This window comes from Canis lupus, chromosome 3 (assembly GCF_011100685.1).
Source record: "Canis lupus familiaris isolate Mischka breed German Shepherd chromosome 3, alternate assembly UU_Cfam_GSD_1.0, whole genome shotgun sequence".
NCBI classification, from domain to species: Eukaryota; Metazoa; Chordata; class Mammalia; order Carnivora; family Canidae; genus Canis; species Canis lupus.
Window position 1 is genome coordinate 18022049 of NC_049224.1, and position 27871 is coordinate 18049919.

General features: G+C 41.0%; 1 protein-coding gene and 1 long non-coding RNA gene across 3 annotated transcripts in view; one reads left to right on the forward strand and one right to left on the reverse strand.

Moving 5' to 3' along the window:
* Positions 1–27871, reverse strand: part of ADGRV1 (adhesion G protein-coupled receptor V1) — a 518581-nt gene that overhangs the window by 21840 nt on the left and 468870 nt on the right. The window lies entirely within an intron of this gene.
* Positions 1145–25873, forward strand: LOC119871125. Of its 2 annotated transcripts, none has more exons than XR_005356732.1 (4): positions 1145–1388; positions 6453–6580; positions 9126–9266; positions 24614–25873. It is a non-coding gene; the product is annotated as an uncharacterized LOC119871125 (long non-coding RNA). The 2 variants fall into 2 exon arrangements; XR_005356731.1 differs by lacking the exon at positions 24614–25873 and adding an exon at positions 20046–20171 and having other exon boundaries at positions 1150–1388.

Consider the following 27871-nt stretch of genomic DNA (forward strand, 5'->3'; position numbering starts at 1 on the left):
ATCAAAATCCGTATGCTGGTTAAAAAAAATGCCAGACACAAAAGAGTACTAACTGCATGACTCTATTGACACAAAATCCTAGACATACAAATTCATATACAGGGACAGAAAACAGACCAGTGGTTGCCCTGCTCTGGGAGCAGAGGGAGAGAGCTTCTACAGGGGGGTCTGGGAATCTATTGGGGTAATGGAAATTATTGTGGTTTCATGGGTGTGTAACCATCTTGTTTTTTATTTTTTATTTTATTTTTTTTATTATTTTATTTTATTTTATTTTATTTTATTTTATTTTATTTTATTTTATTATTTTATTTTATTATTTTCCATCTTGTTTTTTAAAAGCCTGATAACAAACTAGAGTTTTGAATTTGTTGTCTTTTAAAATTTTTTTTTTTATTTTTGAATTTGTTGTCTTATCCCATTGGACACTAATCATTTAAACCGAGGATCAGCAAACTTTCTGAAAAGAGTCACATAGTAAACATTTTAGACTTAGCAGGACATAATGATTTTTGTTGAAACTATCCTGAAATTTTTAATTTCATACAATTTTCACAAGTCACAAAATATTATTCTCCTGTTTCCCCCCAATATTTATAAGCATGAAACCATTCTTTACTAGTATTTTTATGTTTGTTTGTTTGTTTTAAGATTTTATTTATTTATTTGACAGAAAGAACACAAGTCGGGGAGAGGCAGGAAGAGGGAGAAGGAGAAGCAGACTCCCCGCCGAGCTGGGAGCCCGATCCAGGGCTCAACTCGGGGCTTGTTCCAAGGATCCTGAGATCATGACCTGAGCGAAAGGCAGACAGATGACCGACTGAGCCACCCAGGCACCCCTCTACTAGTACTTTTAAACATAGGTCCTTCCAACAGCCTTTAAAATGCCTTTTTGAAAAACCACACCTTAAAAATTTATCATTCAGGGATCTGTTAACCATGCTATGGATGAAGCCCAATTGTTTGGACAGTGGTAGGTGACCAAAGAATAGGGTTGATGATGAAAAGGGGAAAACTGGATGACCGAGTGCCAATAAAAACAGGAGAAGGAATAATTTCGCTGTGTAAACTAAAGATCATACATGCAGAAGTGAAAACACATGGAGTTATTTCAAGTACCAGCCTGGAGACCAGGGAAGAAGGCAAAGTTAGAGGCTAAGTGGGGTGGTAAAAGCAGAAGCCATGTGGTTATATGATTATTTTAAGGAAGACACAATGAAGAGGAAAAGGCTGAGTGCTCAGGATTAAAAACAGCTGGAGGACATGAACAGGAAGAGGAACCAGTGGCATAAACAAGAACTGACCGGTCAGGCAGGTCAGAGAGGAGGACAGCCACAGCTAACTATACCACGGGAAACCCAAGGAAGATTCCGTTCCAGAAGAATGAGGTAGGCCACACTGTCAAGAATAGACTTCAAGAAGAAGCAAAAAGAGGCACTTATTTATTTCAGGTGTAACAAATGTCTCTGGGAAAAACAGTGACGAAAGAGAGAGTCGTGAGGATAGACCGAAATATATAATATATAGTGCTGTGCAGGATAAGGTACCCTGAGGTGAGGGAATCACTTGAGTCACGAAGTGCGATCAGCTAGCTTGATAACTCTGTTAACCCTGGATGGTAGTGTTTTCTTCCTTCCACTCCACCTACTTCATTCATTATGATTCTTATTCAGAGCTAAAGACTATGTAGCACAGAGTTCAATGCCTTTAAACTGAGAACTGAAGCAGGTGTTCCATGTGAAGGTCCTGAATGAATGTTGAATACATTTTCTACAGTGAGAGAGGAATGTGGGTGTGCCTTCCTGTCAATTTTACATCTTCTCTGACACCAAGATCCTTTCCGGAGATGCCCAATTTTTGCATCCCTGACTTCCTGTCCCACAAGTTGCTGAAAGCAGATAGTCAGTGGGCTTCTAAATCTTCTATACTGCCTTTTTTTTTTTTTTTTTTTTTTTTTTTTTGCTACAAAACCTTTTTTCCATTTGGTCCACAGTTTGGGCAAAGGTCCTGGGGTATTTAAAAAGCTGCCTAGTGGCTTCAGGGAGAGGCTTGGGCAGAAGCCCTGGCCTCAGGGGGGCTGCCAATAGGGCCCCTCAAAGGTTGCTGGGCTCCAGAGGCTCCTAGTTGTTGTATTGCTTTTTTAAAAGGAAAAAAAGGGGATCCCTGGGTGGCTCAGCGGTTTAGCACCTGCCTTCGGCCCAGGGCCTGATCCTGGAGTCCCAGGATCGGGTCTGGCATCAGTCTCCCTGTATGGAGCCTGCTTCTCCCTCTGCCTGTGTCTCTGCCTCTCTCTCTCTCTGTCTCTCATGAATAAGTAAATAAAATCTTTTTTAAAAATAAATAAAAAATAAAATAAAACACACCCTAGTAAACTTTGAAGGAATTCTTCATCACAACGTGGTTAATCAAGTATCAGATGATTTAAATAATCTTGTTTTAGGAATTTTCAAGTGTCAATTTCAAAATAATGACATAGTCTGTGTAGACTTTTATAGAAATGTGGAACTCAGGCAGCCCAGGTGGCCCAGTGGTTTAGCGCCGCCTTTGGCCCAGGGTGTGATCCTGGAGACCCGGGATCCAGTCCCGCATCGTGCTCCCTGCATGGAGCCTGCTTTTCCCTCTGCCTGTGTCTCTGCCTCTCTCTTTCCCTCTCTCTCTGTGTGTCTGTCATGAATAAATTAAAAAAAAAAAAAAAAAGAAAGAAAGAAATGTGGAACTCAACACCTCATGTTTTGCTTTACTGAAATACAGGTATAAATCATGCCCCGAGGAGGCCAGGAATAGGTTTGTCATTATAATTGGCCAAACTGGCAAATTCTAGGACATCTCCAGAGCAGATAAAAATTATTTGAGGTAAAAATAAATAAATAAATAAAAATTCTTTGAGGTGTCACACTCCTGGAAATATTCACATTCATAGATTTAAGATAATACAGGATCTAAAGAGAAATCAATAATAATTCCAGATATTAAGAGCCAGAATATATAGTATCAAATATGTTGTTACTGTTTTCAAATACTCTTTTCTGCTGATTAATGAGCTACTTAGTAGGGACAAATCATTTAATATCCTTTTGTTAGTAATTTTTTTTTTAAAGTAGGCTCTCTGCCCAGCAAGGATCCCAATGTGGGGCTTGAATTCGTGACCCTAAGATCAAGACCTGAGCTGAGATCAAGTCTGGCACTTAACTGACTGAACCACCCAGGTGCCCCTCTGTTGTAACGTTTTAATTAGAGAAACAGGGATCCCTGGGTGGCGCAGCGGTTTGGCGCCTGCCTTTGGCCCAGGGCGCGATCCTGGAGACCCGGGATCGAATCCCACATCGGGCTCCCGGTGCATGGAGCCTGCTTCTCCCTCTGCCTATGTCTCTGCCTCTCTCTCTTTCTCTCTCTGTGACTATCATAAATAAATAAAAATTAAAAAAAAATAATAATTAGAGAAACAAAGACATTAAAATTTCTCCAGGAATGCTCCATGAAATACTTGATTTACCAACAAAACTCTGAAAAAAAGAAATCTAAGGATATTTTAATTTTGTAAAGGCAAAAATATAAAGCAGCTCTAGTTCATTGTTAATGTTTATTGCAAAGAAGGAAAAAAAAGAAAGAAAAAATACAGAGCAGCCAAAGAAACCTCCAAAATTTACACCAAATCTTAGAATTACACTAAGTCTCAGAAATAACCACTTTATCTTGGATATGAACTTTCTTAAAACTAAGTTTCTAGAGAGGGTTTATTTTCTCCAACCCGTTAATTATGTAAGGACATGTTTTCATATGTAAGCATTTTTTTTTTGAAAAAGAGCTGAAGATTGGATTTATAGTTGGGCAACTGCTAGGGTAACCTCAGATCCTGGTTTACTGGGACAACCCTGGTTTGCTTGGGACTCCTGGTTTAGTTTGTTGTCTCAGCATTTTTATTAACATCACCTTCTTTCACTCAAGTGTCGATGATAGTGCCTTACAAGGCAGTTTAGTGGGGTTAGTGAGGGCTCAGCAAGGGCCCAGCATTGTGAAAGCTATACTGTCTGACACAGCAGAGCTATTGGGTATACCTTAAACAACTCCTCAGATTCCAAACATCCTTCTTTAAAAAAAAAAGATTTTATTTATTCATGAGAGACAGAGAGAGAGAGAGAGGCAGAGACACAGGCAGAGGAAGAAGCAGGCTTCTCACAGCGAGCCCAATGCGGGACTCGATCCCAGATCCTGGAATTACACCCTGAGCCAAGGGCAGATGCTCAACCACTGAGCCACCCAGGTGTCCCCCAAACAAGCCTTCTTGACATGATGATAGTCTGCAATTTAAATTATTTCTTGATTATCTTTGATTCATTCATTGAGTTAATACAGAAGAACTGAGTGTCCACCTAGTAGTGCACTGTGGGTTCCCCTGCAGGCAGTGACCAGACAGCCTCAGTCCTCTCTCCAAAAGTACTTCATGTTCACTCACGTGGTTCAGTGTTCCAAGCTCCCCGAATTTCATATCACTGCCTCAGGGAAAATGAGTGAAGTGGAAGATGGGTTCAATGAAAGGCCTTGTTGAAACCTGGGGATGCTCTTCCAAATATTTTATCTTTCCTCAACAAAATAATGTTGCATAGCATGCCTTTTTGATTGTCCAATGCATGGGAAATTTGTCATTCGTACAAATAATGTAAAAGATGTAGTACTTGCTTCAAAAAACTTACAGTAGAGTTAAAAATATGAGATATGGAAATAAAATTAAGTCCTATGGCCTAAAATGCCTGCCATGATGTAGGTCCACACTCTCCAACTTCTTCCTCAACAGAATTTTTCAACTCTGCAATACTAGGCAAGTTTCATATGTGGACATGTATTAATGTTCTTACAAAGAAACTCGAAGATGGGGATCCCTGGCTGGCTCAGTGGTTTAGCATCTGCCTTCGGCCCAGGGCGCGATCCTGGAGTCCCGGGATTGAGTCCCGCGTCCGGCTCCCGGCATGGATCCTGCTTCTCCCTCTGCCTGTGTCTCTGCCCCTCTCTCTCTCCCTCTGTGTCTCTCATGAAAAAATAAAATAAATATAAAATAAAAATAAAAAAATTAAAAAAATAAAAATTAAAAAAAAAAAAGATTTATTTATTTATGAGAGACACAGAGAGAGGGGCAGAGACACAGGAGGAGGGAGAAGCATGCTCCACGCCGGGAGCCCGATGCAGGACTCAATCCCGGGACTCCAGGATTGTGCCCTGGGCCGAATGCAGGCACCAAACCGCTGAGCCACCCAGGGATCCCCTAAATAAAATCTTTAAACAAAAACAAAAACAAGGAAACTCAAAGGGAAAAAAAAGACTTCATGTATTTATTCCACAGCTAATTCTTAGAACACAAATTTCATACATATATACCAGAGTGAAAGATAAATTTTCTAGTATTTAAATACCATGATTTCAAGTCAAGAAATTATTTTCCTTTTATTTTTTAAAAAACAACCTTTTAAATAGGGTTTTTTTCTTAGACCAAAATAAACACAAAAATTAGGAAAAGGTATTATATTGTTTTATATTTGGAGTCCAAGGACATTATTCATTAGCTTCTACTCTTTAAGGAAGTAGAGTGTTCAATTCTTGACTGATAACTTAACAAAAGAAATCTAAACAAGGATTTTAGTATATCCCAAAATTTAATTTTCTTTATTGCTTATGACCATTCTCTTGTAGGGATTTAGAGGCTCCTGGGTGGCTCAGTTCGTTAAGCCTCCAACTGTTGATTTTGGCTCAGGCTGTGATCTCAGAGTTGGGGGATGAGGCTCCACACTCAGTGAGGAGTCTGCCTGAGATCCTCTCTTTCCCTCTCTCTCTCCCTCTTCCTCCACTCAAATGCCCAAGTGAGTGTGAGCACTCTCTCTCTCAAACAAATAAATAAATAGAATCTTTAAAAAAAAAAAAAAGAATAGGATTTAAAGTCAGATATCTTGGGACTGAATCTCTAATAAGTAGTATTAATATAATAAATATAATTATATACTAATTAGCATAATATGTAGCTGTGCTACTTGAATACTGCTATACTGAGCTATACTTTATTTATATGAACCTCAGTGTTTCGTCTGTAAAATGGGAATATCAACACCAGTTACATCAATGGGTTATTAGGAAGCTCAAATAAAATAAAATAAACATAAAAATATATTTTTAGGGGTGCCTGGGTGGCTCAGTCGGTTAAGCATCTGCCTTCAGCTTAGGTCATGATCTCAGGGTCCTGAGATCAAGCCCCACATTGGGATCCCTGCTCAGAGGGAGTCTGCTTCTTCCCCTCCCCTTGCTCTCTCTTGTGCTGTCTCCCTCTCTGAAATAAATAAATAAATAAAATCTTTAGAGATATATATATGTATTTTTAAAGATAAGGTGATATTATTTTTAATTGCCAAAAGGATTTTCCATAATTGGTCTCAATCTTAACCTGGTTGATTTATTTCTTTGTATAACAGATTCCTACCATTTGAGGTGGTCCACCACATGGCTGTGTTCAGAGAAATAATGTCACATTGTGAGGCCGGGCAGGATCTTCGCGGTTAAATATTTTACATGGCTAAGAACCATTTCTTTCCCAGAAGAGGTAAAGAATACAAACCAAGGTGCTGTTCTGCCTTAAGTGTGATTAGAAATACAATTCTTGACTATATTTCTTAAGGCATGGGTATGGGTATCAGTTTCTTCACTGTTATGACTTATTCTTTATTGAGTCATTTCACAAAAGGGAGGGTGTTAATGCTTCAGTGGTTCCCAAAACCTTCAGAGTAAAGCATACAAATTTGTAACTTGGTTAATAAAGCATTCTGTGTGTTTGAGCCTTGCCTGTTACCACTCCCTGCCTGAGACTCCCCACTCCAGGCACATGAATCATCAGGCACTTTTAGTTCCTCCAAATGTGCTTTAGCTTCTCCCGGGTTTGCCTCCTTTTACCCTCTGCTCCTCTTCCTTGCCTAGCCTGGCTAGCTTTACCCATTAGTTAAGTACTGGCTTCCTCTGTTGACTTCTGTGGACATCCCACCAGCCCATACTGGGTTGGGTAACCAGACCCTCTCACTGCACCTGCTTTACGGCACTTGTTAGGCTCTATCCTACTGGTTTTCTAATTGGCTTCCTATATCACACTGTAGCCTGTAAATGTCCAAAAGCAAGATAATGGGATTTCTTCATTTCTATGAGCCCAGCACAGCACCCTACAAACAGCAAGTTTTTCATAAATATTTGTTGAGTGGATAAGTGAATTTATGAAGTCCAAAAAAAATGTGTACAACAAAAATCAGAGGGGCCTGAATAGATCAGTCAGTTAAGTGTCTGCCTTTGGCTCAGGTCATGATCTCAGGGTTCAGGGATCCAGCCCCGCATCGGGCCCTCTACTCAGCAAGAAGTCTGCTTCTCCCTCTCTCCCTGCACCTCCCCTCATCATGGGTGCATGAGCATGCACACCCTCTGTCTCTCTCTAATAAATAAAATCTTAAAAAAAAAAAAAAGAAAAATCAAGATATCTTTATGAACAGCTTCTACATCTTAAGGGCTTACTCTTATCTAAGATATGAGTAAAATTGTACTATCTATGCCATTTCCTCAACACATCTTAGAAATTCTGGAAGACTTAAATTGGGGTACTCTCTTTGGCATCTGCTCTGTGACTCATTTCACTTAAGTATGAAGGTATGTGTTCACAAATTTTTATAGGCCAAGTTGGAACAACCACCACCACTAGTGGGAGCGGATGAAAGGCATGTTATGGGAAAGACAATAAATGCTGAATTCTGTGTGTGTCTAAAGCTTTTGGGAGTATATGTAAAAAAGCATGACACATTTTACTATTTGATTGGTTTAAATATAGTTTTAATTTAAGTCTATCAGGCAATAGCTATATCTAAAAAGAAAATTTGCTAAAATTAAGGAACTAAATCCCAAACCCTAAAATTTGGTTTCCTTTATGTAGTTTTGCACATAGTGGTTTGTACTTTCCCTTTAAATTTTACCACCTTTATAAGAGAATGCACATTTTACATTTACAGCATATTGATTCCTCTTTCCTACATATTTTATGTCCATGTGTGAAATTAATAGGCTTGAGATATGGTAGTTGGATCCTCTTCATTTTATTAAATCTTTAAGATACAAACTTGAAGTCAGTGGCATACTAAGTATTTACATTTCCTTTTTAATACTTGCCAAATTTTAGGGGGCTGGGTGACTCAGTTGGTTAAGCGCCTGCCTTCAGCTCAGGTCATAATCCTGGGGTCCTGGGAGGGAGCCCTGCATGGAGCTCGCTCCTCAGTGGGGAGTCCGCCTTTCCCTCTGCTCATGGGTGAGCGCTCTCTCTCTCATTCTCTCTTTCTCAAATAAATAAATAAATAAGTAAAATCTTTAAAAAAAATAGTTGCTACATTTTAAGAAAGGGGCACTCTCTCCATCCTACAAGCAGACTGACTGCCTGTGACATTGCAATTTCTAATAAAAAATATAGACTTGGTTTTCCATTTAGTTTCTGACATGAAACTCCTAAAATCCTTGGAACTTCCTTTAGTGAGGAGAGCAATAAAATTGTCTTTTGTTATGTTAATGAGGTGACTTTTGGAAAGTACCTAAGGATGGAGACCAGTTGCCCATGGAGCCAAGCCTGTGATTACACAGTTGACCTTTCAGTCTGACCCCTGACCTCTGGGGACAAGTGCAGGGGCCAGAAGTTGAACTGATCTCCAATAGCCAATGATGTAATCAATCACACCTATGTAATGAAGCCTTCATAAAGACTCAAAAGGATGGGGTTTAGAGTTTCTAGGTTGGTGAACACCTGGAGATGTTGGGAGAGTGGGGCGCCTGGAGAGCACACAGAAGCTCTGTGTCATCTTCCCTGCCTTGCCCAGTGCATCTCTTCTGTTTGGCTGATCCTGAGTTATATCCTTTTACAATAACCAGTCATCTGTTTCTCTGAGTTCTGTGAGCTGCTCTAGCAAATTAACTGAAACCAAGGCAGCGGTCTTGGGAACCTCTGATTTATAGCCAGTTGGTCACAAGTACAGGTAACTACCTGGGTTATGACTGCTATCTGACTTGGGGTTGTGGGGGAGTAGTCCTGTGGGACTGAACCTCTAACTTGTGGAATCTGATGTTATCTCCAGCAGCTAGTGCTAGAATTGAGTTCAACAGCAGGCCTCCCAGTTGGCGTCCTGAGAACTCCTTGTTGGTGGTATATGGGAAACCCCCTACATACACACACACTGGAACCTGGCCTTGGAATACCACTTACTGCCAAACTGACAGTAAGTATGTGTCTTTAATAAGTTGTATGATGGATTTAACCTCTGCACAAAAACTGATAAAATAAGTACTCTATTAAAAACATACTCTTTTTGGGGTGCCTGACTGGCTCTGTTGGTAGAGCATGCAAGTCTTGATCTTGGGGTCATGAGTTCGGCCCCATGGTGGGCATAGAGCTTACTTAAAAAAAAATAATAATAACATTCTCATTTATTGTAGTAGTAAATCAGACAAAGTTAGTGGGATTTCCAGAAACATAAGATGCAAAAATCAGCACACAAAAAAGGAAAGGAAATTTCTACTTCATTGCACTCCTCTATGTGCCAATCACATATCAGGGGCTTTGAAAACACTGTCATTCAAACTTTTCAACAATGCCATGAAGTATGTATTATCATCCTTTATCCTATGAGCCGTTGTTCAGAGAGTTTCAGTAACTTCCTCAAGTACACAGAGTTCTCTTTAGCAGGTTTAGAAATGTGGGTTTGAAGTGGCTAGCAGCACCGGTCTTTGTGCTTCCCTTACAGTGGAGCAGTGAGGTAGTTCAGGGAAAGGTCAAAGTCCAGGTGGGACCAGGAGGTATTTGTGGAGATAGAGAGCACCAGAAGCTATGTAGGGTGGGCTTCACATACTGAAGTCACAAGGACGGCACTGGACATGACACCTGGGATGGCACCTTCTCTCTCCTCCTCTCTACCCTGCAATTCAATCTCCACCCCCCATGTCTTGGCAGTTTTCCCTCCAAAATATCTCTTGAACCTTGGATTTCCCTCCAAATCCACTGCTAAAATGCTAGTCAGACACCATGACATCACACCTTCACCAAAGCAAGAATCTCTGTATCAATTAGCTTCTACCCTTTTGCCCTCCTCTCCTGCAATAATTCTCTGTAACAGAAGATTCCACTTCACTGCTTATAATGCTTTAATGCTAACTCCTCCTCTAAGATAAAGGCTCCAGTCTTAAAATATCTTATAAGCCTCTAGAAGACCTGGATTCTACCTACTTTTCCAAGCTCTTTGCTGTCCCCCACTTGTATTTTCCACATCCAGCTACACTATTCTAAATTCAAATCCTCCAAGGGCTTTGCATATTAATTTTTCCAATTATCCCATGACTGTGTATTACATAGGTAGGATGGCCAGGTGCAGTCCTAAGGGCCGCTCCCTCGTGCGAGGTTCTCTGTGGCTGGAGAATGCATTAATTTCCCTCAGGACTGGTACTACTTAGCCTTCTGATCTCACTTCTTCAGCAATCTCCCAAATTATATGACTTCCTTCTGTTTATGCTTTCATAGCACCCTATATTGTTCTCTTGTAGAACTTATCACAGGTTTTGGCAATGTTTGTGTGATTATTTCATTAAAATCTGCCTCCTACAGTAGAAGCAGTCTCTGATTTTGTGAGCTCTGTTTGGGACCATTCCTGTTTTGTTTCCCATTTTACTCTCAGAACCTGATGTGGTGACTGACTTAAGTACTTTTGAATGAATAAGTGATGAGAGATGCTATGTGTTGAAATCTTTGTAGAAATGACCTAAAATATGATTTGTAAGTATATTACTGATGAAGGTAATAACAAAACGCAAATTTATTGGAAACCCCAAAGGGACTTCTAACTAAAGACACATTGATTGGGATGCCTGGGTGGCTCAGCAGTTAAAGTGTCTGCCTTTGGTTCAGCTCATGATCCTGGAGTCCTGGGATGGAGTCCCACATCGGGCTGCCTGCATGAAGCCTGCTTCTCCCTCTGCCTGTGTCTCTGCCTCTCTCAATCTGTGTCTCTCATGAATAAATAAATAAAATCTTTAAAAAAAGAGACAGATTTAGAATGTAAATAGTTAAACTAAACCTAACAGTTTGTTGTACAAAGACAAAACATTCAGGAAACCAATGACAAATGGTTGTTTAGCCATTTGAGTCAAGAATCTGTCAAGAGATTCTTCATCATGAACCTGTGACCCAGATCCTTTATTTCTTGGTGTCTTCTTCCATTTTTATTTGTATTATTATTTTTTTAATAAATTAAAAAATATTTATTTGAGAGAGAGAGAAAGAGAAAGAGAGAGAAAGCATGAGTGAGGAGAGGAAAAGGGAGAAGCAGACTCCCTCTTGAGCAGGGAGCCTAAAGTAGGGCTGGATCCCAGGACCCCGGGATCATGACCTGAGCTGAAGTCAGATACTTAGCCAACTGAGCCACCCAAGTGCCCCTCCTCTTCCATTTTTAAATTTAGAAATTTACCAATGTCCTCCAACCAAAGTAGAGGTAAAGGTGCTTTATCAGATGACTTTAGCTTCATAAAAAATTTTCCTTTTAAGCTTGTTTTCCTTTTTAATTTTATAGTAACTAAAGAATTTAGACCACTTTTTAATTTTATAATTACTTTAAATATTTTATTTATTTATTTGACAGAGAGAGAGCGTGCATGCACAAGGAAGGAGTGTGACAGGCAGAGGGAGAGGGAGAAACAGGCCCTCTGCCAATCAGGGAGCCTGACATGGGACTGGACGCAGGACCCTGGGATCATGACCTGAGATGATACCAAGAGTTGGAGGCTTAACTGACTTTGCCACCCAGGCAGCCCAAGACTTTAACTAATTTTTATACCCAGTATGGGGCTCAAAATTACAACCTTGAGATCAAAAGTTGCATGCTCTACCAACTGAGCCAGTCAGGCACCCCTGGACCATCTTTAGTTTCAACTTCTGACTACCACTACCACTACCACTACCATGGGTACCACTACCCATCCCACTCCAAAATCAGGGCAGCAGCAGGGTTTGTAAAAAGTACATAGATCTCTATCTGGCAATCTTGGATTCTAGTTCCAATTCTGTCATTTGTAGCTGTGAAAGCCTGGGGTCCCAATTTCTCATCTGCAAAATCAAGGCTGGAGACTGGATTATATGGGTCTTTCTAGAATTACAGTTTGATTTTTTAAATAACTACAGAATACAACATAGTTGTAGATATTCAGTTTCCTCTTGGGTATTATCACAAAGAAGGTTAAATTTATGAGTTTACTTTCTATAGACAAGTGGTCCATTTCCCCAGCCACACACAAATCTCATTGTAAATTAATACATCATGAATACTTGAGTAGTGAATCAGCTTTTGGAGCCTTGTCAAATCTGTTTTTCAGCCTACAAAGTTAAGGATCAAACTTTGATCTATGGTGTCCCCAAAGATAAATTCAGCCTCTAAAATATACTTGAAAGAAAACAAACAATACCACATCTTATACAACATTAAAATACTGCTGAATCCAATCAAGAGAAGTGATTATAGAACAGACAAGAAGGGAAATATTCTACGTGCTTTCCAAAGTGCCTTCTAAGTTAGCCTGGATCATGGCCTGCATGGCTGAGAATGGTAGTAGGGAAATTTAAAAAACAGATCTTTAATAGTGATTTTTGCTCTTCTTGCTACATAGATCACAATTATATGTGGTGGAGAAGAAAGAGTACCTCGAGTAAATGTCAACCATAGTTGTTTATAAGGAAAGGAAATGAGTTTCGGAGCTAGTTCTAATCCATAAATATAATAGCAAAACATTCTATATATATCTGTCTAAATAATTTTGATCTTAAAACACCCACAACAGTCTGCATCAATTTCTTAGCTCAGAGAAAATTAAATATTTGAAACCCAGGCTTTTCCCATTTTAGGCTGATTACTGCTTTTTCTCATCTATGCTATAGCTTTTGGTTTTAATTATAGAAGTCTTGTTTTATTTTTCCAACATGAAAGAATCTTTGCCTCATTGTTTTTATAATAATCCTCTAGGAACTTAAGGCAACATTTCTTTCCCAGTGAATCCTGTCCTTTCAGATTTGCCTGGGACTGAACAATGGTGATGATTCAAATGCTAAGTACTGGGAACCAAGGATAGACCATTCTGGAATTAGTGTGGTCATTATCAGTTTACTGCAAATACAGCAGAATGGGCCTTCATGTTTTTACTATTTTTGCCCCAGTGTGTGTGTGTGTGTGTGTGTGTGTGTGTGTGTGTAAGGGAAGATTGGTGGTAAACAGTTATTTAAATTCGAGATACACCAGGAACGCCTGGGTACCTCAGTGGTTGAGCATCTGCCTTTGGCTCAGGTCATGATCCCAGGGTCCTGGGATCAAGTCCTGCATCAGGCAACCCGTGGGGAGCCTGCTGCTCCCTCTGCCTGTGTCTCTGCCTCTCTCTATTTCTCTCATGAATAGATAAATAAAATGTTTAAAAAAATAAATTTGAGATACACCAGTATAACTAAACATATTGGAAAAGTACAATAAACCTTTCAATATTCTTAGCATTCATTCAACTATTTATTCATTCATGGGTTCATTCATTCACTCAACATATCTGAAGAGGTTTAGAACAGAGATAAAACATGTAACACCTATCTTCAAGTGGCTACAGGTCAGTGAGAGAAAAACAAAGGTGAGGATATTTTGGCATTTAAATGCAGTGATAAGGAAAAAAAATATTTTGTAGATCTAAGGAAATACACCAAAAAGTGGCTGGGACTAAGCAGAGAAGAACCCTTGCAAGAGGAGGCAGGAAAGGGTAGTAAGTACAAGAAGACCAAACATGTTCCTGCCAGAGTAACGGGTAGAGAAGAGCAGTGAAGCTTCTGATATCAGACTGAATAAAATCTTCATGTAGCACTTTATTTTCAGTGTAAAGGGAATCACAGATGTTTACTTAAATGGGCCATATGGTTCCCAATGAGTACATTACAAACCCAAAATGAATCCTGTTGATTGTTCAAAATTATAATTCTGAGAAGTGTGATTAGATTTTAAACTATATTGTAGAGTGTTGCTTGAGGGGGCATGAGGAACTCTGAAGAACTGTAAAGCTGGTATACTTCTAGTGAGTTCTAACATCAGGGTGACTTTATTTTTTAAAGATTTTATTTATTTATTTGAGAACGAGAAAAAAAGAGAGAGAACATACACAAGTGGAGGGAGGGGTGGGAGGGCAGAGAGAGAGGGAGCAGCAGACTCCCCATTCAGCAGGGAGCCAGCTGCGGGGCTGATCCCAGGAGCCTGGGATCATGACTTGAGCTGAAGGCAGACACTTATATGACTGAGCCACCCAGGAGCCCCAGAGTGACTTTATTTTAAAAAGGGTTAACAAAGTTGTTGAGGTTGTGAATCAATAGCATGCCAGTCTGTTGATTTCAAAAGCAACCCAGATTGATCTTATGAAAACAGAAAAGACTTAAAATGGTTCAGGCTAAGTACTGGTGTCATCTATGAAGTTAGTTTCCTAATTTCTTACCCAGGATTATAGCCATCAATAAGATCTAGCTTTTGCTTTGTCTACTGTGTGATTACGGATTATTTATCCGGCTAAGAGATACTTTTCTATAGCATGAACTCTGTTTTTTTTTTAAAGGTAGATAGATAGATTTATTTATTTATAGATAGATTTATTTATCTATTTATGAGAAAAGAAGGGGGGGAGGGGCAGAGGGGGAGACAGAGGGAGAGAGAAAATCCCAAGCCAATTCTCAGCTGAACATAGAGACCTGCTCAGGGCTTGATCCCATGACCCATGAGATCATGACCTGAGCTGAAACCAACAGTTAGGTGCTCAATGGACTGAGCCACCTGGGTGCCCTGACATGAACTCTTTAGTAGTTCCTTTGGTAATAACTCAAATCTTTAATAAGATCACTATTAGTTGGGGTGCCTGGGTGGTTCAGTCAGTTAAGCAACCAACTCTGGGTTTCAGCTTGGGTTGTGATCTCAGGGTCATGGGAATGAGCTCTAAGTTGGGCTCTATGTTCAGTGTGGAGTCTGCTTGGGACTCTCTCTCCCTCTGCCCCTCCCTCCTGTTCTCTCTCTCTTTCTCAAATCAATCTTTAAGACAAAAGATTACCATTAGTTAACAAGCATAAATTCTCAAATGCTTTATAGGATGCCTACAGAGTAAATTCAAGGGTTAATAACAAATAGCCCGAACTGGCAATAGGCTTCCCTACTAGTAATGGCTAATTCATCTCTGACCTGAGGGAGTTTATACAAAGAGTCAAACCACAGCACCTACAGGAAAGTACAGAGGTGTTCTTTGTGGAGGTTATGGGAAAGTCCTCTGAGGTGATCCTACGTACTACCTGGTTACTGTAATTCTGGGAACGAGTGACCATGATCTGCAAGATGGATACCTTCTGTTCTGCAAGGTTGGATGCCTGCCTTCAGATGTTAGAAAATCAAAAACTTTATGAGTATATTGCTTGTTGGCATTAACAGGCCAGGCATTTCTCCTGTTGCTTCCACACACCCTCCCTACAGAAGTGGCCCATAAATGACAGAGCCAAGTCACAGAACAAATCCTGTTTCTAGTTCAATGCCGCAAACATAGATTAGGTCATATCTTGGAATTCTTCCACCGAGAAAACTTACAAGAAGCAAAGCAACTTTTCAAAGCATAGCAAAACAAACATTTACTCCATGAGTTACTGAACTTGGCACATGGAAAATATGCACTTCCAGTAAAGTTAGTGAGTTAGCTAAGACACCGACTTCACCTTCCTGGTTGCCTGAGGCCACCAGACTGCTCTGGGAGGCTAACCTTACTTGTATTCCTAATTCCACCACTAAATCTATTATTAGAAGCAAAGCATGTAACCTTTAGCTCTTCGGCAGGACAATGCTGCTGGCTATCACCACATTTCTTAGGATAAATGTTTGATAACTAAGTATGTCCTTTTAATATAAACACTTTTGATAGTACACACTGGAAAGCTAGGAAGCATGTAAATAATTTGAAAATGTCAGTTTGGGATGAGGTGTGAAAACTTGTGAGTCATTTCAAGAGATTTCCCTAAATTGGGACTTGTAGGAGGGGAATGCAGGCATTGGAAATTTCAAATAAGAGATTTAATTCAACAAGAATTTACTGAGGACCTTGTGCCAGCCCTGTAATTAAGCTTTCCCAGCAGTATAAAAGGAGCAGGAGAGTGGGTCTTCAGGGAAATGGCTGGGGAACTGCCCCAGGTAGTGTAGGATGTGCCAAATAAGCGAAAATACAGAATACAATGTGGGGGCTGGCATCAGAAGAGATTATGGTAAACTAGGGAGGCACAGAAGGTTTTAAGGAAGTGGTATATTTAAAGCTGGATCCTTAAGAAAGGGAAGATCTGGAAAAATTTTAAAAAGGAGAACAGAATTACACATGAACATATCAGCACAGTCTAAGGCAAGAAGACGGGAATGAAATAAAATCCCTCTGTATCGTGTATGGCCATAATCTCAGTATTTGTTCTTTCCAGCCAATATACCCTAGCAATAGTACTTTCCGTGCTTTGTTGATCTGGTTACCATGAAAAGCTCTAGCATAAATGCATTTATTCAAAATAAATTTGGAAAATTATTTAAGACCATGCAACTTTTTTCTGCCTTTCTTGTTTCCTTTTTGTTTTTTTAAAAAAGAAACTATCTTTACTGAGTGTTTGCTTACGCACCAAGCACCAGGGCTAAGCACTTTACAACTGTTATTTCATTAACTGGGACTTAGGTATGGCACTTTACCTAGAACTCACACTTAAGCCTGTCTGATTCCAGGTCCTTCACTCTGTGCTGTCATTTACCAAGACTGATGTTGCCTGGGCTCTCTCTGAGCAATCTCTTTGGGGTGGGTTTCTTTCTTCTTTCTTTCTTGCTTTTTGATTTTAGATTTTATTTGTTTATTCATGAGAAACACAGAGAGGCAGAGACACAGGCAGAGGGAGAAGCAGGCTCCTCACAAGGAGCCTGATGTGGGACTCGATACCCTGACCTAGGATCATGCCCGGAGCCAAAGGCAGATGTTCAACCGCTGAGCCACTGAGGCATCCCTCTTCGGGGTTTTCAATGCATTCTTATGGGTCTGGTTATTCACCCTAATGATTCTAGGATGTGATGTTTCAGATTACAGCTTTCACTGTTCTTCTAACTGCATTCCTGATCTGTTCAGAGAAGCGTCATTTAGGCAAATTATATTACATGGCCCACTCCAAGTGGACAATTTCAAGACCAGTGTTTACATATCATGTTAGCAGCATGTAGTTTAAAGGATTATCTTGACAGGTCTAGGGAGCACTAGTTGTCATGTTCATCTACTTTCATAAATTTAGGAGAGGTAAGACCTGAGGGCTAAGAATACCTGAAATGAAAGGGAGAGCAAAAAGTAGCATGTGACTTCCCCTCTGACCACCTTGTTACTTTTATTCCAGATAGTTTTGTTGGCCAGGACTGAGCCCGGCCTCTCTGAGGTCTGCAACACCCCCTGACAAAGCTGCTGAAACCCCAAGTGTCGGAGGGGCCACTTCTAGCTCTCCCTCTTCCTCTGTCTCTCCCAAACGTAGACCATGCAGTTCTAGAGACTTTTAAACCTCACATTCGAAGTGATAGTTTTGATACTAAAAAATTAACATTGATCTTCAGAAGTTAATTATAAAAATTCACATGAACTCAAATATAAGAGAGTATTATGGAAAACTTTAGAGTCACATATTTTCAGGCAATTTTCTAAACTAAACCAATCAATCTGAAGTTTTCTTCCTGACTCTAAAATGAATACGTTGAAGTCTGTTATGAACAATTTTTTTTTTTTTAAGAAAAGTACATTTTACCCTGATTGTTTTGTCCCACTTGCCATCTTATCAGTCCTTCATTGTGTTCACTTCAGGGGTCTGCACTAGGGCTAAACTTTTCGATCTCCACATCAAGTATCTCTGTCCTCGTTTTCCTCCTGTTACACCTGTTTTGGTAAATGATGTTAAGTTTAACTTCCTTCTGATGCAGTAATACTAGATGAGCCTAAAGTGAAAATGGAACCTTACATAATGAACCTAATACTAACCACACTTAACTGTGAGAGAAAAACAAGACAAACATGTTTAAAAATAATGTTGAGGCGCTTTTGGGTAGATGAGTTCAAAATATAATGGAAACTAAATGCAATAGGAAATTTTAGGATAAAAGCCAAAAAACAGACCAAAATACCTACTCTAATAGACCCTCACTTTGTGAAACTAATAATGTAATGGAACTCACTGATGACGATTCAGAAATAATACAAACAGAAGAGTCAATTCAGGAAAAAAAATTTTAAAGAAAATTTAAATTTGTCTGCACCAAACAACTGAAAATGGACCTTCCATTGCTATCTTCTTTTTTTTTTTAGAGAAAGAGTGAGAGCGAGTTGGGGGGGTGGGCAGAGAGAGAATATCAAGTGGGCCAATACTGGGCTGGATCTCATGACCCTGAGATCATGAGTTAGATGCTTAACCGACTCAGCCACCCAGGAGCCCCAATTGCTGGCATTTTAAAAAGGGACTTCCATTCAGTAGGTGGCATCTTTATTTTGTGAATGGTTTCCTTTGATTGCATATTGTGTAGAATTGTTGAATCACTATGTCGTACACCTGAAATTAACATAACATTGAATATCAACTATACTTCAATAAGAAATTGCCTTTTAGGATTTTATTTATTTGAGAAAGAGAGAGAGACAGAGACAGAGATAGAGCATGAGCAGGGGGGAGGAGGCAGCAGGAGAAGCAGACACCTCACTGAGCAGGGCTTGATCCCAGGATCCCCCAGATGGTGACTTGAGCTGAAGGCAGACGCTTAACCTACTGAGCCACCCAGGCGCCTTCAATAACAAAAAATTTAAATAAATAAAGGGGGACTCCCAGGCCTTCTCTTGTTTCTCTACTCCTGGAGAGGAAGTCAACTTGGTAAAGCCCAAGTGCCTTAGCAATCCACTTTCCAGGGTCAGGCTTGGGTCATGATTCCAGGGTGGAGAAGCAGCCCTGTGTTGGGCTCCATGCTGAGCACTGAGCCTGCTGGAGGGTCTCTCTGCCCCTCCCCATCCACTCACTCTCACTCTAGCTGCCTCTGCACCCACTCTCTCTCTTTCTCTCAAAATAAATAAATACCATCTTTTAAAAAATGCCAATATCATGGCAAGAGGCACACCTGAAACTAGCACTGTGGGACTGCCGACAGAGGATTAATGGACAGTAAGCCACGTTCAGCAAAAGAGCACAAATTAGGGGGTCGTGGGCAGGGGGCCAGAGAAGGAGAAAGACTTGGGAAGTGGGTGAGGAGCTACAAAAGATGAACTTTAATGTTAACTACACTGGAATTAAAAAAAAAAAAAGATAAACTTCTGCGTATTCTATTTTGAACACGTCACTAGCATGTGTCTGTCAGTGACAGCAAAAATTTTCTGACCTGCATTTTGCCAGACTACTCTCAGCCTTCGCAACAGGATTAGAAGATGCAGTTCAATAGACGTTTATGGTTTTGAACTGTTAAATAGTGCTTTCATTATTTTTACTTCCCCCCCAACCCCAAAAAGGGGTATGAGGTAGTAGTGCCTCATGACCAGATCAAATGGTACTAACGAATAACAATGGTTATTTGGAAATAACCTAGAACAAAGAGTGCTTTCTCCTTTTCTAGCCGTGTGTGTGTGTGTGTGTGTGTGTGTGTGTGTGTGAGCGTGTATATGGTTGTTGATCATCGCTTCTAAAAAGGAGATGACTTCTTTGAGAAGTCAGTCCATGCTTACCATTAGTAAATACCACTATGAAATGTATTTACCAAAAGAATTTTATTTCCCCAGCTCTATTCTGTTCAAGAACATCAAAGGGCAGAAAGCATAAGGAAAAAATTATGACACCCCATCCATGCAGCAGAATATATATTCCACATATATGTATACACAGAGTAATTATAAATAACTTCTGCTGTCTAACTCGTTTTCTCCCTTTTGTTTTTTACTGAAAGGCCCAGAAAGAAGAGGAGAGTAACACAAAGTCATTAACTTTGTTGCAATCTAGTCTTTCTTGTTCCAGAGCCACCACAACATTTTTAGATTTAATTTTACTGGTAAATAAAACACTTCTAAAGTTCAATAACAAGTTAATGGTCCAAGTTTGGTTTTTTGCCCCCTTTCTCTTTAAGCCATATTGACCTTTATAGAAGCAAAAGAACAACATTTGACATTTCGCGGAAAATAAAGACACATAATTTAGCAATTTTTAACCAATCGCCACACGTTACAGCTTTAGAGTTGCTCAACTCTTTCCAGACACAAATGTCTCACAAGTATGCTTCATATTCTTTTAAAATCACAAGTAAATAAACAAAATTTTAATTAGATGAGCCTGTATCGCATATTTGCCTGACGTCATCCCCTTCACTCTGGGAAAAAAAAAAATCTATTAAAACAAAAGAAAGAAACATAAGACACAGATGACACTGGGCATGAAAGACTTGCTTTTGTCTCAAATCCTGTGCTGCATTTCTGAACCGCAGCTCGAGAAAGCCCGAAGTGCAGGTCCCGACTTGGTGAGACAGATTTCTGCCCAAATCTCATGCCATGAGGAGGAAACACACCCATGGGCTCAGGGGCTGACATTTCTTTTGAGTTGCTCTATGTTTTCGTCTGCTTACGTGGCCTATTCCTCCACTTGGAATAAAAATAGTCTGTTGCCTCTATCCCAGTCTTTGGCACCACTTCTATTTTTGGCAAAGATTTCCAATAGCCGGGTGGATGGATGGGCATGTTCAAGGATCATATTGGGAAGGAGCCCTGAACATTCCCATGGTCTGGTTTTTCAGCTCTTCTACTTCTGCTTTTGATGGCTTGTTCTTACTTACAGTTGAGGAACAGGAATAAATTGCCCCACACCTCCCTTTCTATGCTTCCTTTGTCTCTTCTGTCTCCCACAGCGTCTCATTCCCTTCGGCATGGACATACCTCAGCCTGCCAAGCACAGCTGAAAAGTCTCTGGCCTATCTTCCAACCCTCATGTGCCTTTTCCCCACCTCTCAGGAATTACTGGATTTGTGTCTGCTCCGGGGCTACAGAACTGAGCAAGGGTGAGCGCAGTGCTTTGCAGTCATCCAGAACAGGCTCCGAATGGCCAGCATCTCCCTTTTCCCCTCTTGGACCAGCCATGGGTTGGAGGTCACTTGAGGGGATGGATCATCCTGAGGCCACCCGGGAAGCTGGGGCTTGTTCCAGACTATGTTCAGAAAAGGGGTCCAGGAATTCTTAAAACAACTCTGATTTTTAAAAATGTTTGGTATCAAGAATTTGTAAGACAGAGCTTAAAAGTTTCCTATCCCTGATCCACATGGACTCTGGGGGGGGGGGGGGGGAGGCCTCTGGGTCATTTAGAAGCTTCCAGCGTGTGCCTACTAGGTAAGCCAGAGGTCCAAACCTGGCAGCTTGAACGTTGCCTGCCAACAGGTTTTGATTGGCCTTCACGGTATTTAAAGGCTGTCTTTTAATAGTCGCCAACATTAACAAATTAGGAGATTTCTCATAAAAATTTGGTTTCTGGCCTCTGTAGAAAAATCAGAAGATCTGGCTGACACTGGATCTGCTTCCTGTCTAGCAAATGCTTTAGTAGAGCCAAGAAGCTGCTGCCCCTTTAGACCGGGCATCCTGGCTCTTGACCACAGGGCCCAGCTTGGTCTGCGTTCGGGCCCTTGGAGACCCGGGAACAGGCACCTTCTGGGGTAAGCGTCCCGAGTACCTGAGGGAGAACCAGGGTAGGGGGTATGCTCTTTTCAGTAGGTATTTGGCAGTGTTCGGCTCCTGCTCTTCTCTCACCTTTCCCCAACCCCCTTCTATGTGCCTCCTAACGGCCCTAGCGCTGCACAGGCATGACGGGCCCAGCAAAGGCAAAACGCCACCGCTTTCTGATGTCCTTGTGTCTGGGCCTTCGGCAGCTGCTTAGGCTGGGAGGGACTTGTTAGTGAGGAAGATGCACAGCTCGCACAATCGAGCCAACTCTGTGTCAGGAAAAAGATAGAGTCATGCCAAGGGAGAGCGTTCTAAGGGCCCGGTGGGGGGGTGGGGGGGAGTGTGCAGGATTTTATTTCTCAATACGGGCCCCAAAGGGGGCTGCACAGGTGATCAATACATGCATGGCCTGCTGTCTGAAGTCAAGATGACAAGAGCTCGAGAAAACACGTCTTTGTCTCAACCTGAAACTATGGAGCCTGCGTTGAGGCTCCGGATTCAGGCCTGTTGCCAGCTCTCTGCTCATAAAATAGCAGAGGCTGCCTTCGATGACCCCGCGGCAGGAAAATCGCGGCAGGGCGAGGTGCTAAGTGGGGAACAGGGAGGCTAAAGACAACGAGGGGCGACTTTCAAAGCGCTTCGGGGCGAGGAGCAAGGCACCCGCTGGCTGCACAGCGGGGTGCGGAAACACTCGCAGCGGCTCTTGGCTGACTGTGGGAACAGCTGCCCAGCCGGGGTTCCCCGCGGCACCTGCACCTGCCCCTGCCCCCTGCACCTGCCCGAGTCGCGGCTCCTGGGAGCGCGCACCTGCTTCCCCGACGGCCCCCCCTGGACCCTGTCTTATCTCTCCGAGCCCTTCCTGTACTGCGAAATTCACCAGGTCTCCTAAAACAGAAAAAAGCCCCCGCTGAACACTATTGGGGGGGTGTTTGGGGCTTGCCCCCCTACACCCCAGGGCAGAGCTGGGTCCTGGTAAGTGGAAGGCCTGCTCTCTCAGGGGAGAAGCCGTAGCTGGTCATCTTTAGGATTAGCGACAGAGCCCTGGATCTGTGAGAATGATCAAGAAAGACAAACAATGGGGAGAACAACGGGAGACAATGGAAAACAGATGTCGAGCGAGAAAGGAGGATAAGCCATTAGAGCTGATGAAAGAGAGATGGTGATGGGAAGGGAAAGACGAGAACTGGCAGGGCTTTGGGAGGGGTGCAAACAATGCTGGTTCAGGCTCCCCCAGGCACCTGCTCCAGGCCCGAGGCATCACCTAGGCCCTCTGTGCAGTGTCCAGCGGCAGCATCCCGGACCCCAGCGCCCGCCCTTCAGCTCAGCGGGTGGCTGGTGCTGGAGGAGAGGCTGATGTCAGGGGCCCCGTCTCAGGACAGCTGCACTCTGGGTTACAATTTTATTCAGGGCATGTACATATTACGTGTTTATGGTCGATTCCTTTCATGCTGCTCCGGGCTCTGTGCAGCCAGCACAGTGGGAAGGGCAGGAGCACCAACCACTAGGTTCTTGTTCCAGCAAAGAAACTCCCTGCTGTGTGGCTGTCTTTATGGCTGGAACACAAGAGGCCAGGAGTCAAAGTCGTGGTGGTTAAGGGATCTGCAGAAACATGATTTTTTGAGGACGTTTTTTTGTTTTGTAAGTTCTTTAAATTGTTTTTTTAATCTTTTTTTTTTTTTTTTTTTTTTTTTTTTTTTAGATTTTATTTCTTTATGAGATAGAGAGAGAGAGAGGCAGAGACACAGGCAGAGGGAGAAGCAGGCTCCATGCAGGGAGCCCGATATGAGACTCGATCCCAGGTCTCCAGGATCACGCCTTGGGTTGAAGGCGGCGCTAAACTGCTGAGCCACCCAGGCTGCCCTTTAAATTGTTTTAATAGATCCCATAATAATGTGTCACGAAGGCTTTGCTCCAGTCACCTCTCACCAGCCCCACCTTTACCCCAGGGCCATTTTAATGCTGTTTCCTTTTATTCTCCTGCCTAAACTTCATTCTAGCTAGACAAAGATGACCATGCTCTCTTCCATCTGGTGCCTTTGCACATCTTTTTATCTGAAGAACCTGAAAAGAATTCCCCCTCCTTCAAACTCATCCAAATTTGGTGTATTCTGCAGTCCAGCTCTAGGACCACATCTTTCATGAGGCCATCTCTGGCTTTTCTAGAGTTTTTTTATGCACTTCTCCAATTATTATTATTATTGCTAAGAATTACTGCAAATAATACTAGATGATAACCACCACCATCACAATAAGAGTAGCTGATATTTTCTGAGCATTCCTTCAGCTCCACACGCTTGGCCATGCTTCACATATATTATGTTATTCATTTTACTCAATCCTCCCAACGGTGCTAAGGTAGATACTTTTATTCACATTTTTCAGAAAGATAGAAACTGAGGCTTTAGAGAAATTAGGTAAGTTTCCCATGATATAAGTGATAGGGAATTCTTGTCAGTATTATCAATTTATTTATTTTTTAAAAATCTTTTAAAAATTTATTTGATAGAGCGAGAGAATGAGTAGGGGGAGGGGCAGAGGGAGAAGGAGAAACAGACTCCCCGCCAAGGCGGGAGCCTGACTCAGGGCTGGATCCCAGGACCCTGAGATCATGACCTGAGCTGAAGGCAGCCGTTCAATGGACTGAGCCAACTAGGTGCCCCAGTATCATCAAGTTAGCATGCAATTATGAAGTAATCATTTGTACAGTTATTAAAATATTTAAAATGTACTGATTAGGAAAAGCGTTTTAGTAAAAGCAAAACTGAGGTTTTAAATCTAAAAGTGTGCTCTTCAGTTAATCCTGTGATTGATATTTCAGGGTCTAGCAAACTCCTGAGATGCCTGAGATGGAACAGAGAGAAGCTTGAAGTGCACCTACGAATGAAGACAGAAGAGTAACGTCTCAGAAGACCACTGGGATAGACCTGGGACGGGTGGTTGTTGCTGGAAATCCAGGCTTAGTTCCCTTAGTGGCCTGTTACTCTAGGCTCTTCTCACTCTCAGGCCCTCCTTTCTAATTCAAAACAGAAGAATAGCAGAATAGGACTCATGTACTGGTAAAAGTTATGAAAAGAATGAATGGGAAAAGCATTGTCTCTTAAGACTTTTTCGTTTCTCACATAAAGCATTATTCAGTGTTATAAAGTTTTGTAATAGAATCATAAATTTCCAGTTAGGCAAGATGCTGATTCCATTCATTTATAGAAGAAGAAATTCCATCTTCATGATTTGGTCAAAGTCACCCAATTATTTAGTGACATTCTGTGCTTCCTAACTCCTAGTTCAAAACTTTGTGGGTTATTATGAACCATCAATACAAATCAATTCACAGGCCAATCCTTACATGTCTGTTTATGTCTGGGCTATAGAGCAATAAACTTCAAATGTATTTCTTTTTGTGTTTTTCAAAGACAATCTTACCCCAAATGAAAAGAAAAAGGAAAACTAAAAATTTTAGAAAGAAAAATTAGTCACTTAGCAAGTTAACTGCTCCACCCTAGATTCCTTCTCTGATAGACTGATAAAAATATTTTTGGTGCCCATGAATTTCCCAAGTTGTTGTAGGGAAAGGGACAAAAAGGCAATATATGTCATGGGAGATAGTAATCCAGAGAAGCAGGAAACAAAGGGTAGGCAGGGGTTGGTGACTGTTGTAAATGGAAGAAGGGAATTATAAGGGGTATAACTGAATACCAGTAGATTGAAGTACAGGATCTCTCAGAATTCTGTACTCAGAATGAGAGACCATTTCTCTAGGTCTTCAGAAGAAGATAAGTATAAAGAAAAAGAACTGGAATGAATCCTACAGACAGGAGGGGTAGTAGTAGCAGCCGGGAGGATTCTTGGAAAATTCAGAGGGATGAGCATAGCAGTAAGAATAGAGTGACTGAACTAGCCTGCTTCTCTCAGCTCCACAAGGGGAGACAAGAGATAGCAAAAGTGTTTTAGTGAGGATTCAGATCAGGGGTATAGGGGCGTCTGGGTAGCTCAGTTGGTGAAGCGCCTGCCTTCAGGTCAAGTCATGATCCCAGAGTCCAGGGATCCAGCTCCACATCAGGTTCCCTATTCAGTGGGGAGTCTGCTTCTCCCTCTGCCCCTCACTCTGCTCATGCTCATGCTCTCTCTCTCTCTCTCTCTACATCACTTTCTCTATCAAATGAATAAATAAAATATCATTTTTTAAAAAGATTTTATTTATTTATTTATTTATTTATTTATTTATTTATTTATTTATTCATGAGAGACACACAGAGAGAGGCAAGACATAGGCAGAGGGAGAGGCAGGCTCCTTGCGGGGAGCCTGATGTGGGGCTCAATCCCAGGATTCCTGGATCACGACCTGAGCCAAAGGCAATGCTCAACCGCTGAACCACCCAGGTGCCCCACTTTTAAATTTTACTTTTTAAAGATTTTATTTATCATAAATAAAATCTTAAAAAAGATCAGGGATATCTATCTATATGATTTTGCTAATTCACACTGATTAAGGAACCCATTCAGTAATTCAAACAGAGCCATATTTCAACCAGATTTTATATTTGGTTTCTATTCACTTCTACATTAAAAATGTGTGTTCCATGCTAAAAGGGAAGAGCACAGATGAAGTTAAGTATCAAAGACCAGAGAAATGTGGTTTTGTTTTGGTAGAGATGACCTTTCTATTTCTCTGACTCTACTTTTCCTAATAAAACATTTGATTTACATGGTTTAGAGGCATTAAAAAGAAAGCATTGTGGACTCTGTCCAGAGAATAAAGTACTAAATTACAGTGTACCAAGAGAAACCTACCAATTGCAAAACACTGTGGCTTTTATTATTCAGACATAAATAACAACATATTGAAACATGGAGAAAAAGATAAAATGAAGATTTTACAAGCACATATTGTAAAACACACAAAATGTGAGTGATAAATATAGCAAGTCCAGAAAATTTGCAGCAACGAGGCACCCATTCTTCAAGATATCTCTTGTACTTGCAGATCACATCTATATTATGCTCTTTTAACATTTTTCTGATTATTTATTTGATAATTTATTTTTGAAGTGGAGCTCATGGGTAAAGAACAGAATGGAGAGGAGGTTCTAGTAGAGAATCTATAGTCAACTATTGTACTCAGCAGTAATTTGTCAATATTCATTTACTTGTAGCATATAATTTCATTTTACTGAAGACTGCATGCACATAAAGTCATATTGGCACTTATGAGAGACATTCAAATGGGCACTTATGAGAGACAATCCAAACACTTTATCTTAGGCCAGTATGTATTTGGAAATAAAACACAATTCTCAGAAGTATCTCATAGGAATACAATATACTGAAAAGCTTCCATAGGGATGACTACTTAAACCTTGCTTCTAGCATAAACATTTCTTTTTTATTTTATTTTATTTTATTTTTTTATTATTATTTTTATTTTTATTTTTTATTTATTTATGATAGTCACACAGAGAGAGAGAGAGAGGCAGAGACATAGGCAGAGGGAGAAGCAGGCTCCATGCACCGGGAGCCCAACATGGGATTCGATCCTAGGTCTCCAGGATCACGCCCTGGGCCAAAGGCAGGCGCTAAACCGCTGTGACACCCAGGGATCCCAACATTTCTTTTTTATAAAAGATTTTATTTATTTATGTGAGAGAGAGAGAGTGTGCACATACGAGAAGAAGGGAGGGGCCGAGGGAGAAGCAGGCTCCCCACTGAGCAAGGAGCCCGATGTGGGGTTTGAACCCAGGACCCTAAGATCATGACCTGAGCCAAAGGCAGCCACTTAAATGACTGAGCCACCCAGGAGCCCCAAGCATAAACATTTCTAAAAGACACTGACAAATGTAAATGTATTATTGTTAATATTACAAAAATTATTATGAATTAACTTATTACTAATGCAGTCCTGTTATGATAGAATAACAAAGTAGATTCCTCATGGGCTCAGAAGTGCCAGATCAAATTTTCATACTTGGGATGAGCACTGAAGAGAGACATATCCCTTTTATCTTTACAGTGATTCTTCATGAAACCAGATAACTTAAGAGCATATCACCTGTCATTCAGTAACATTTGCAACTCTTATAAA